Raw genomic sequence first — 11,065 nt, 5'->3', positions numbered from 1 at the left:
GTGATTAACTAGTTGGTACTTAACCTTCTAATTTCTGTATAAGCCTAATTACATGAAATGGGAGTGGGGGTTTTGATTTTTTACTTTGCTTTTCTGTTTGGAGTGTCATTGTAACTACTGTATTGTAAATGATGGAAAATAATTGCATATGTTACAAAAAATAAATTGTGTTATATTAAAAAAATAGCAATTGGAAATTTCTACAAGTCAGGATTTCTTTTTCTCCCTAGGGAGCCAGCTGTTAAACACGTATCATTATATATCGTGATTCCAGCTCAGGTTCCTCTAGGGACTAGAAAGGTCATCTGAGGGACTAAAACAGGCCTTATGGTAACAATGGGAACACAGTAGAAAGTGACAGGGACTGTGACAATTGATAAGCACTTATGCCATGTAAAAGCAGAAGCCATTACTCTCTTGTAGCCTATGTCACCATGCCAACAATGTACCATTGTCGTCACCAATTCCAATTTTTCAAGAGGAACTGCAAATCAAGGTTTTTGTGTGAAATGTCAGAATGACAAAAACTAATGAGTGTTTGGAAACAACTTGAATTTTTAAATTTTTAAAAATTTTTATTTATTTTTGAGAGAGAGGGACAGGATGTGAGCTGAGGAGGGGCAGAGAGAGAGAGAGAGAGAGAGAGGAGAGAGAGAGAGAGGATCTGAAGCAGGCTCCAGACTCTAAGCTGTTAGCTGTCAGCACACAGCCTGATGTGGGGCTCAAACCCATGAACCGTGAGATCATGACCTGAGTCGAAGTCAGATGCTTAACCAACTGAGCCACCCAGGCACCCTGGAACCAATTCAAATTTTGAAAAACAAAAAAAAATCCTTGTTCAGCCTGTCCAGTCAACACCTGTGAGCTGGCTTTCCTTTACCTTTGGGTCAGCAATTGGCCTGCCATTTTGACTTTCTGCTCCCCTGTTTCCTGCTCTTATTCCCTGGGTTACAGCCAGGATGTGGAGTGGCTGCCATCATATCCTAATGAAATCCAAACTCTCATTCCTCCTGAACTGAAAGAATGAGGGAACTTCAGATCTGAGAATATCTAGGCGGTTTCTTACGATTCTACTTTGGCTTGTGTTGTGTTTTCTAGTCCACATGTCATGAAGCTAGATAAGATGATGCTAGGCCAAATCCGTATGGAACATTTTGTGGTATTTTCCCAGCACCAGGGCAGTCTCCAGTGCTTGTGCACCTGTGTGTGAGGAGAGAGTGCCTTCCATTTTGGCATCAGTCTCTTTACTGTTCCACCTGAAGGGCATGTTGGTACTCTACTCTCCAACTCACTCCCTGCCTAGGAGAGGGTGGGAAATTGGGCTAATTATTGGTTTTCTCTTCCTGCTTTTATCCCTACTCTCTTCTAAAGACAGGCAGACCGAAGCTTGAGTAGCTAATAAAGGACTTTACTGAATGGGGAATAACTCTCATATTTAGACTAAGTGGATGGGGGGGAGGGTCACGTGAGGGGGGAAGTAACTAATGAGCACCTAATATAGGTCAGGCAACATGCCAGGCGCTCCACATGCAGTAGACCGCTGAGTCTCCATAGCGACATTATTATCCTCCCTTTTAGACATATAAAGAAGCAGACTCAGAAAAGGTATATAACTTGGTGGGATTCAGATTCAGCTATGCTTGACTGTAAAGTTTTGGTTCTTCTGAGTACATCCTGCCACTTCCCTGAAGAGAGCTAGATACTGTGGTTAAGACAATGAGGTAGTCATTTCTGTTAGTCCTCCTGAAAAATCACAATGGACAGCTTTGCTTAAGTATAAAGGCTAATACCCTGGCATGTTTATGGTGGTTCTAGGGAACTGTGGGACCCTTGGTATGCTACAGGAAGCTATCTAAGCCAATGCAATTTAACATGATTAAATGTTCTATAATAATGGAGCTTCTAGAAAGGCCATTTCTATCCTGCCACATTGCATTTTTCTATGCACAGTCTAATACCTGGACATATTATATCTCCAGTTTGTTTTAATGGAACCCCTGGTTAACAAGTTTCACACACCTTTGTAGGACTACTCAAAAGTGCAGTCAAGAGGTATCTGGGTGGCTCAGTCAGTTAAGTGTCCAACTAGTGATTTTGACTCAGGTCATGATCTTGCACTTTGTGGGTTTGAGCCCCACATCAGGCTCTGAGCTGACAGTATGGAGCTCGTTTGGGATTCTCTCTCCCAATCTCTCTGCCTTTCCTCACTTGCGCTGCCTCTCTCTCTCTATCTCTCTCTCTCTCTCTCTCTCTCTCTCTCTCTCTTTCTTTCAAAATAAATAAACTTAAAAAATTTAAAAAATGAAGTTAAACTGTGATTTGTGAAACAAATCTCCAGTCAGAAGTGGGTGTATGTTATCCTCTGTCCATTTGATCCATTCATTCATGGTAACTGTGAGCACACTACAATTTTTGGATGAAGGAATGCACCCCCTTTCATGTTTTGGATATTTACCATAATCCTGCACACTATGACAAGTTTACCTTGCTTTTAAAATTAAACATGTTCCTGGGGAGCCTGGGTGGCTCAGTTGGTTAAGCATCCGACTTTGGCTCAGGTCATGATCTCCTGGTCTGTGAGTTCGAGCCCTGTGTCGGGCTCTGTGCTGACAGCTCAGAACCTGGAGTTGCTTCAGACTCTGTGTCTCCCTCTCTCTTTGCCCCTCACACACACACACACACACACACACACACACACACTCACTCACTCTCTCTCTCTCCCTCAAAACTAAATAAAAATTTAAAAAATGTTCCAAAAAATTTCTTTAAATCAAATCTTGTTTTTTTTTTTTGATGGACTTTATGATTAACCTGGAGATACACTCCTTGGAAGTGTTTCATTTAAAATACTTCCACAAATATCTTAAAATCACTTGAAAGGAAAATCATTTCTATAAAAATACTGTCAGATATAATACAAAGCACAAATTTAAAAAAATACCTTGGGTTCTTTTTGTTGGATACAAGCATACATGGGAAATGACATCTTAACTACAAGAATATACTGAACCCAAGAAAAACCCTGCTTCTATTAACTTTGTTTTGACGATTGTATAAACTACTCTGTCTTTTCTCTTCTGTGATTTTCATAAAGTTCTAGAAAACAAAATTGTTTTCACTGGTGGTATCAGTCAGGATTGACCACGTTATATCACACAAATAAGCCACCTCTGATTCTCAGAAGCTTAATTCACAAAGTTCCATTTATTACTCATTTCAGATTTTCCAAATGAGTCAGGTATGGGCTATGTTTATCTAATAACTCAGAAACCCTGGCTTCATTTGAATACATGTATTCGTGATTCTTGTGCTAGTGAGATTCATGATTCCTGTGGTAGTGGGAAGGGGATGGGGCAAATCATGCATTAGCTCTTAAAGTTGCCACTCATAAGTGACACATAACTTTTGCTAGGATTTCAATGGCCAAAGCAAATTGGATGGCCATGCTCAACCCCAAATAGTGAAGGGGGGTGAAATTCTACCAGGAACCTGAAGGGAAAAAAGCTAGAAATATTAAATGAACCACACCATTGACAACCAATTCTGTATTCTAGCATTTTTAAAAAAAAAATAAATGATTAGCAGGAAGAAAATACAATAGACAAAAATGTAGTAATAAACAAGAATACATACAAGTAGTAAAGTGGCTCAGGGGTGCTTGAGTGGCTCAGAAGGTTAAGTGTCCAACTCTTGATTTCCACTGAGGTCATGATGTCATGGTTGTGAGATCGAGCCCCAAGTTGGGCTCTGTGCTAGGCAAGGAGCCTGCTTGAGATTCTCTCACTCCCTCTCCCTCTGCTCCTCCCTTGATTTCTCCCTCTAAATAAATAAATAAATAAATATTCTATAAGGGTCCTAAAAGGTCTGCAGAATGAATTGTCAACTTTGAAATACTGAATCAAGTATTTGACTAATACAAACTCTAGGTTGGTCTGATTTTCCGTATAAAGAAGCAAACTTATACCATAATACACTCCTCATCAATCTTTATGTATCCTGACATTTTTTGGAAAGATAATACTATAACCCGAGTTTTCCAAGTTCCAATGGAACAAGAAGCATTTTAAAGGCTAAAATTTGTACTATCAGAACATTATTCAGAACTAATCATTCTGAATACCTCTATTTTCACATTCATTTCTGCCATTTGTAACAACATGGATGGAGTTTGAGGGCATTGTGGTAAGTGAAATAGGTCGGATAGAGAAAGAAAAATACTGTATGATCTCACTTATAGGTGGAAGCTAAAAAAAAGCCAAACTCAGAGAGTAGAATGTTGGTTACTGGAGACTGAGGGGGTGGGGGAAATGGGAAGATGTTAGCCAAAGGGTATAAATTTCCAGCTGTAAGATGAAAAAGTCCTGGGGATGTAATGTACAGCATGGTGACTATAGTTTATATTGTATTATATACTTGAAAACTGCTAAGAGTGCAGCTCTTAAATGTTCTTACCACAATAAAAATTACATAAGTTGATGGATGTGTTAACTAATCTTATTATGATAATCACTCCACAATATGTAAATATATCAAATTATCATGTTGTACACCTTAAATTTATAAAGTGTTATATGTCTATTATATCTCAGTAAGGCTGGAAAAAATAAAATGAGTATGAGTTCTTCAACACACTGTATTTTGACACAATAGTCTGTTACATTAATATATACTAGCGACAAATCAAACTGAAATAAAAACACAATAACATTATGTTGTATACCTGAAAATAATGGAACATTGTGCGTCAACGATACTTCAATAAATACATTTTAAGAAAACACAATAATATTTACAATGGCTCCAAAAAATAAAAATTGTAGGTATGACTCTAACAAAACACATACAAGATCTGTATGCTGGAAACAACAAAGCACTGATGAATGAAATCAAAGACTTAAGTAAATGGAGAGACACACTGTGTTCACGGATTGACAAGATTGAACACATGAAAAGTTGTCAATTCTCCCCAGATTTATCTATAAGTATAATGCAATTTCAATTCAAATATAAGAATGTTTTTTATAGAGATAGATATGCTTATTCTAAAATTTATGCGGAAGATACAGGACCTAGAATAGCTAAAATCATCTTCAAAAAGAAGAATAAAGTGGGAGGAACCACTCTACTTGATAGTAAAACTCTGTATGACTATGATAATTAAGACCATGTGTTGTTGGTGTAGCACAGACATATAGATCAATGGAACAGAATAGAGAAACCAGAAATAGATCCACACAAATATGCTGAACTGATGTTTGACTGAGGTGTAAAAGTAATTCAATGGCAGGAAGGTATTTTTTCAACCAATTATGCTGGAGCAATTGGATATCTATAGGCAAAAAAGTGAACTTTGACCCAAGTCTCACACCTTGGGTAAAAACTAACTCAAAATGGATCATAGATTTAAAGGTAAAATTGAAGGGTTGTCTAGCTGGCTTAGTCAGAAGGCCATGCAACTTTTGATCCTAGCATTGTGAGCTTGAGTCCCACATTGAGTGTAGAGATTAAATAAATCAACTTTTAAAAAAATTTAAAACTTAAAACTGTAACACTTTTAGGACAAAAGTAGAGGAGAAAATGTTTTTGATCTAGGGCTGGCCAAAGAATTCTGATACTTAACATTTAAACATAATTAATAAATAGAAAAATTAATAAATTGAACCTCATCCAAGTTAAAAACTTCTGTTCTATGAAAGCCTATGGGAAGAGGATGAAAAGAGAAACTATGGGTTGGGAGAAAATATCTGCAATTTGCATATGGAACCAAGGACTAGTATCTAGCATATATAAAGAACTATCAAATTTCAACTGTAAAAAACATTCCAATGACAAAAATGTGCAAAATACATGACGAGACAGTTCACTAAAGAGGATACAAAGATGTCACATAACTATATGAAAAGAAGGGAGATATCATTAGATATTAGGGAAATGTAAAATAAAACCACAATGAGATATCTCCATATACCTATCCAAGTGGCTAAAATTAAAAGTAATAACAACAACAAATGTGGACAAGAACACAGAGAAACTAGATTTTTCACCCACTCCTAGTGGGACTATCAATAGCACAGCCACTCTGAAAAGCATTTGGCACTCCTTACAAAATTAAATATCGCTCACGATACAACCCAAATAAATACACTGTTGAGCCTTTATCCCTGAGAAATGAAAAGTTATGTTCATGCAAAATCCATAGACATGTGTTCATAGCAGCTTGATTTGTGACTGCCAAAATTTTGAATCAATTCAGATGTTCTGTAATGGATGAATGGCTAAATAAGCTGTGATATGGGTGGCTCAGTGAGTTAAGAGTCTGACTCTTGATTTTGGCTTAGGTCATGATTTCACAGGTTTGTGAGATGGAGCCCTGTGTTGTTCTATGCAGAGACTTCCCAGGATTATCTCTCTCTCTCTCAAAATAAATAAATAAATTAAAAAAAAACAAGCTGTGATACATCTAGACCATGGGATATTAAACAGCCATAAAAAATGAATAATAGGAGACCATGGGAATGGGTAAGGGGGGGAAAGAATTGGGGAGAGGGAGTGAGGCAAATCATGAGAGACTTTTGAATGCTGAGAATAAACTGAGGGCTGAAGAGGGAGAGGGGAAGGAAAGGCGGGGTGATGGTCATGGAGAGGGACACTTGTGGGGAAGAGCACTGGGTGTTCTATGGAAACCGACTTGGTAATAAACTGTTAATAAAAAATAAAAATAAATGAAAATTTTTAAAAATGAAAAAAAGAAATGAATTATTAACGAATGCAAGAACGTGGATGAGTCTCCAGAGAATTATGATAGTTAAAGAAGCCAGTCTCAAAAAGTTACACACTGAATGACTCCATGTAATGTTCCTAAATGACAAGGTTACAGAGATAGAAAACAGTTTAGTGGTTGCCAGGGAGTAGGAAGACAAGGAGAGAAGCTGGGTAGGACTGTAAAAGAATAATCCTGAGGAGAGGGGACCTGAGTGGCTCAGTCACTTAAGCTTCAGAGTTTGCCTCAAGGCATGATCTTGTGGTTTTCAAGTTTGAGCCCTTCATGGGGCTCTCTTCTGTCAGCAGAGAGCCTGCTTCTGATCCTCTGTCACCCTCTCTGCTCCCTCCCTCCCGCACTTGCACTTGCTCTTGCTCTCTCTCAAAAATAAATAAAAAATTTAAAAAAAAAGAATAAAACTGGGGACCCTTGTGATGCTGGCATTATTCAGTACTCTGGCTGTGGTGGTGGCCATATGAACCAACACATGGGATGAAATCTCATAGAACTATACACACAGAGAAATGGATGCATGTAAAACTGGCAACATTGGACTAAGGTTGATGGATTGTATCAATGTCAATTTCCTGTTTGTGATATCACACTACTGTTATGTGTCATTTTACCATTGGGGGTGAATGGTATTTGGGATCTCTCTGAATTATTTCTTACAATTGTAAATCTATAATTATCAACAAATAAACAGTTTTAAGAAATCGGTCTGAGATGATATATGCTCTACTGCCCATTTAATAGGAAAAAAATAAGGGATGGACATAATCCTGTTTAGTTTGGAGAAGACCTGGTAGGAAGTATAGTTTTGGACACACTCAAAATGGAGTTCCCAACTCACAAATCAAGACAAACTAATACAGGGATTACCAGCAGTTACACTAATGAAGAAGAACCTTTCAGAAAATTCTGGCAGCACCCATATAGAGTTGCCAAGTGTCCAAGAGACCCTGAACAAAAACTGCCAAGTTGAAAAGAATCATTTGATCACAATAAATTGTTTTCTTTCATTAAAAATTTTTTTTATGCTTTTTAATTTATTTTTGAAAGACAGAGAAAGCCAGTGCAAGCAAGGGAGGGTCAGAGAGAGAGGGAGATACAGAATCTGAAGCAGGCTCCAGGCTCTGAGCTAGCTGTCAGCACAAAGCCTGATGCGGGGCTCGAACCCATGAACCATGAGATCATGACCTGAACTGAAGCCAGCCGCTCAACCAACTGAACCACCCAGGCGCCCCAATTGTTTTAAGCTTTAAAAAAATGTTTTGAGCTTTTAAGCCACTAGATTTTGTGATGGTTTATTATGCAGTAATCAGAATACTACATCAAGCACCGGGAGTGAGTGGTTATAACCAAATGGATAAGAGTTTTAAATTTCAGTGAGTCTACTGATTTTCAATGCTAGGATCCATCTCTGTCCTAGGCTTTTGTTCCTGAAACCCATTTTCCTGAAGACATACTCTCCAGGCATGTTGGGAGTGATGATGGATGGGGATTGGGGGATGCAGATATAAAGGAAATTGAACAACCAGTACTAGCCTTGAAGAACTCCCTTGAAGAACTCACAGTCTAGTGAGACAAAACATTAGCATGTTAAATGGCATGAGAACAGTTATAAGGCAACAAATCTGCAAGTTCAAACTAATATACTACAGCACAAATTGAATGCATGTGGCAATGTATGGCTACCCAACAGCGGGATAGAGCTAGACATTTTGGACCCTGAAGGCAACATTTTAGAAAGGGCCCCCTTTCCTTTGTTAACAGTGAAATAAACATCCCCAGCAATGCAGGAGTTCGATGGATGATATTAACACTTCTGAAGAAAGAAAAGGGAGGTGATTTCCAAGGACAGTTATTTTTGTTTTAATTTTCCTTTGTTCTGTGTTCCTGATACGTGATTTGGGGCCAACCTACAATTTTCCTGAGCATCCACTTCCTCATCTATAGGCTAGAGACAGCAATCAGAGAGTAGTGGGTTGAAAGTCAGGAAACCCAACTTGGAATCCCAGATCTATCATTTATGAGCTGCATGACCTTGGGTACATCACCTCCCTCCACCCTATCAATTTCCTCTTCTCTGACGTGAAGATGTTGAGCTCAGTGGTCCAGAAAATCCCTACCAACTCTGAAACTCGAGGCCGCAGACAGTTTGAAGTTTGTTGTGAGGATTTAAAAAGTAAGGATGATGAATATGAAAGTACTTTGTAAGCCATAAAGATATAAAGATGCTAGAAATATCAATATGATCCAGTACAGCACTGGGTGTTGTATGTGAGCAATGAATCATGAGAATCTATCCCCAAAACCAAAAGGCACACTGTATACACTGTATGTTAGCTAACTTGGCAATAAATTATATTAAAAAAAATAAAGTCATATCCCAGTTAAAAAAAAAAAAAGAAAGCCCTGTAACTCTCCTCCAAATTTGGGGGCTTAACATATAAATGGGTACTGTCTGTCAAGGCAGAGCCTTTTGGGCCCTTAGAGGATTCTGAGAATTCTTTGTAACTATGGCTCATCAAATAAACATAACTTTACCCTAGTCTGCCTCAGCCTTACCAAGGCATCAGCAGTGCTATTATGATTTCAAGGCTGGATTCTTGGCCCAACTCAGAATCAAAACTGTAGAGATTTCGAAAACAGGGGTGGCTGTGGTGGACCACTCCAAGTTTTTTCAAGACCCTTAACAATTAGTAAAGGCCTTTTTCATGGGGCGGTTGGAGCCCTCTTTGTTGGGAGAAAGCAGATTTTTAAATTGTCCCCTCCCCCTTCACACATACATCCATCTCCACCCTGCCTTTAAGCACATCAACACTTTTCTAGCCCCAGTGTGGATTTGGGAAACGCCCCGAAATGATAAGCAGCTTACTGGTGCATAATTTTCGAGGCCAGCTCCTCCAGTGTCCCGCGCACCAGCTCAGGACCCTACCAAGTGCACCCAGAGGGGCCCTGTGCGGGGAGAAGAGTTGCGGGCTTCCAGACTGGGAAGTCGGAGGGTAGCCGGGGTCTCCGCGGCGGGTGCGGTGGTGGGGAGCTGCTAGGTGCATTCCGGCGCAGAGGGGGAGGAGGGGCCGGAGGAGAGGTGCGGTCCCTTTAAGACCCCAACGCTTGCTTAGCCAGAGGAGGGGGGTGCAGCGGGGGCGCTGCGTGATGGGAGAGTCGCCGGCTGAGCCTCACACTTTCTCCCGGTTTCTTAACTTTTGGCCCGGGGAACAGAAGTAGAGCCGCAGGGTCGGGGCGGAGACGGGGTGCGGGCTAGCAGCGGCTGCGTGCCCGCGGACTTCCCGCCTGCGCCAGGCGGCCGGCCTTTCTGGCCAAGTGGGGAGCGGGCGGCGGGCGGCGGGCGGCGGGCGGGCAGGTGGCCCCGGGCCGCCGCCGCGCCCGCGCCTTGGCTCTGCCTCCGGGAACCGAGCGAGCCTCTGCTCCCTCGTGGTGTGAGGGCGGTGATGTTGTGTGAGGGCGGTGATGTTTTTCCTCCCACCCACTTTTGAGTTCCCCCCTCCCCCCTCGCGCGCTCTCTAGCTCTCGCCACAACCTGCGAGCCCCAGACCTCCGAGGAGCGCCCTGGGGAGTTCGGAGCGCTTGCACGCGTGGAAGACGGAGCAGGCCAGTGGCCAGGTAAGTGAGCAGTGCCCGATGTCCGCTTCCCCTACCTTCCTTTCCAGCCTTTGCACAGGTGGGGTGCCTTCTATTGGCCAGAGCCGCCCCTGGACGTTCCTCCAGGGCGCCCTGAGCTCTCCGACCTGCCACCCCACCTGGGCTCTCAGGTCCAGCTGCTAGTGGCCGGACTGGAGGTAGGCACCCAGGCGCCCTACCCGGGCAGGTTAGGGACTCTGGATTCGAACTCATCACTTGCCGCTCCCTGCGGGGCCTAGATATCTCCACGCTCTCGTGCTTCGGGGAAGCCACTTAGGTAGCCACTGAGAGGGTTCTGCAATCCCCTTAGTTATCGCCTGAGTCCCTAGCCTTCTTTCTCGATTGCTTAAGTGCCCTGGACTAGCTGGTGATTAATACGTGCTAAAGTTAATGAAACAGGCTGACGAGCGAGAGGCTCCACTGTCCTCTGGACATCTGTCTCATTTTCCGGCCCAGACTGGGGTCAGAGCTTGAGATACAAGGCTTAGGAAGCAATGCAGTCCTGCCAGAACTTAGGGCCTGGAAAGCCTGCCTTCCAGACCCTCCAGGCCCTGCCACTAACTGTATGGGAGTGGGCAGTTGAGTTCTCTGGGCTCCAGGGTGCCCATTTTGGAGGTAGAGTTGTTTTAGGGAATAAAATGAAATGATGGATAGCAA

At 41.7% G+C, this 11,065-nt stretch overlaps 1 protein-coding gene across 4 annotated transcripts in view; it reads left to right on the top strand.

The window, feature by feature from the left end:
• The first annotated feature begins 10,193 nt into the window (after window positions 1-10,193).
• CHRDL1 (chordin like 1) overlaps window positions 10,194-11,065 on the top strand; it is a 122,937-nt gene continuing 122,065 nt past the window's right edge. For all 4 annotated transcript variants that reach the window (XM_029930906.1, XM_029930908.1, XM_029930907.1 and 1 more), the window contains exon 1: window positions 10,194-10,390. The gene's annotated coding sequence lies outside the window, so the exon portion shown is untranslated. The remainder of the gene's footprint in view (window positions 10,391-11,065) is intronic.

Source organism: Suricata suricatta, chromosome X, assembly GCF_006229205.1.
Source record: "Suricata suricatta isolate VVHF042 chromosome X, meerkat_22Aug2017_6uvM2_HiC, whole genome shotgun sequence".
NCBI lineage: Eukaryota > Metazoa > Chordata > Mammalia > Carnivora > Herpestidae > Suricata > Suricata suricatta.
This window is presented reverse-complemented; position numbering and strand designations above follow the sequence as displayed.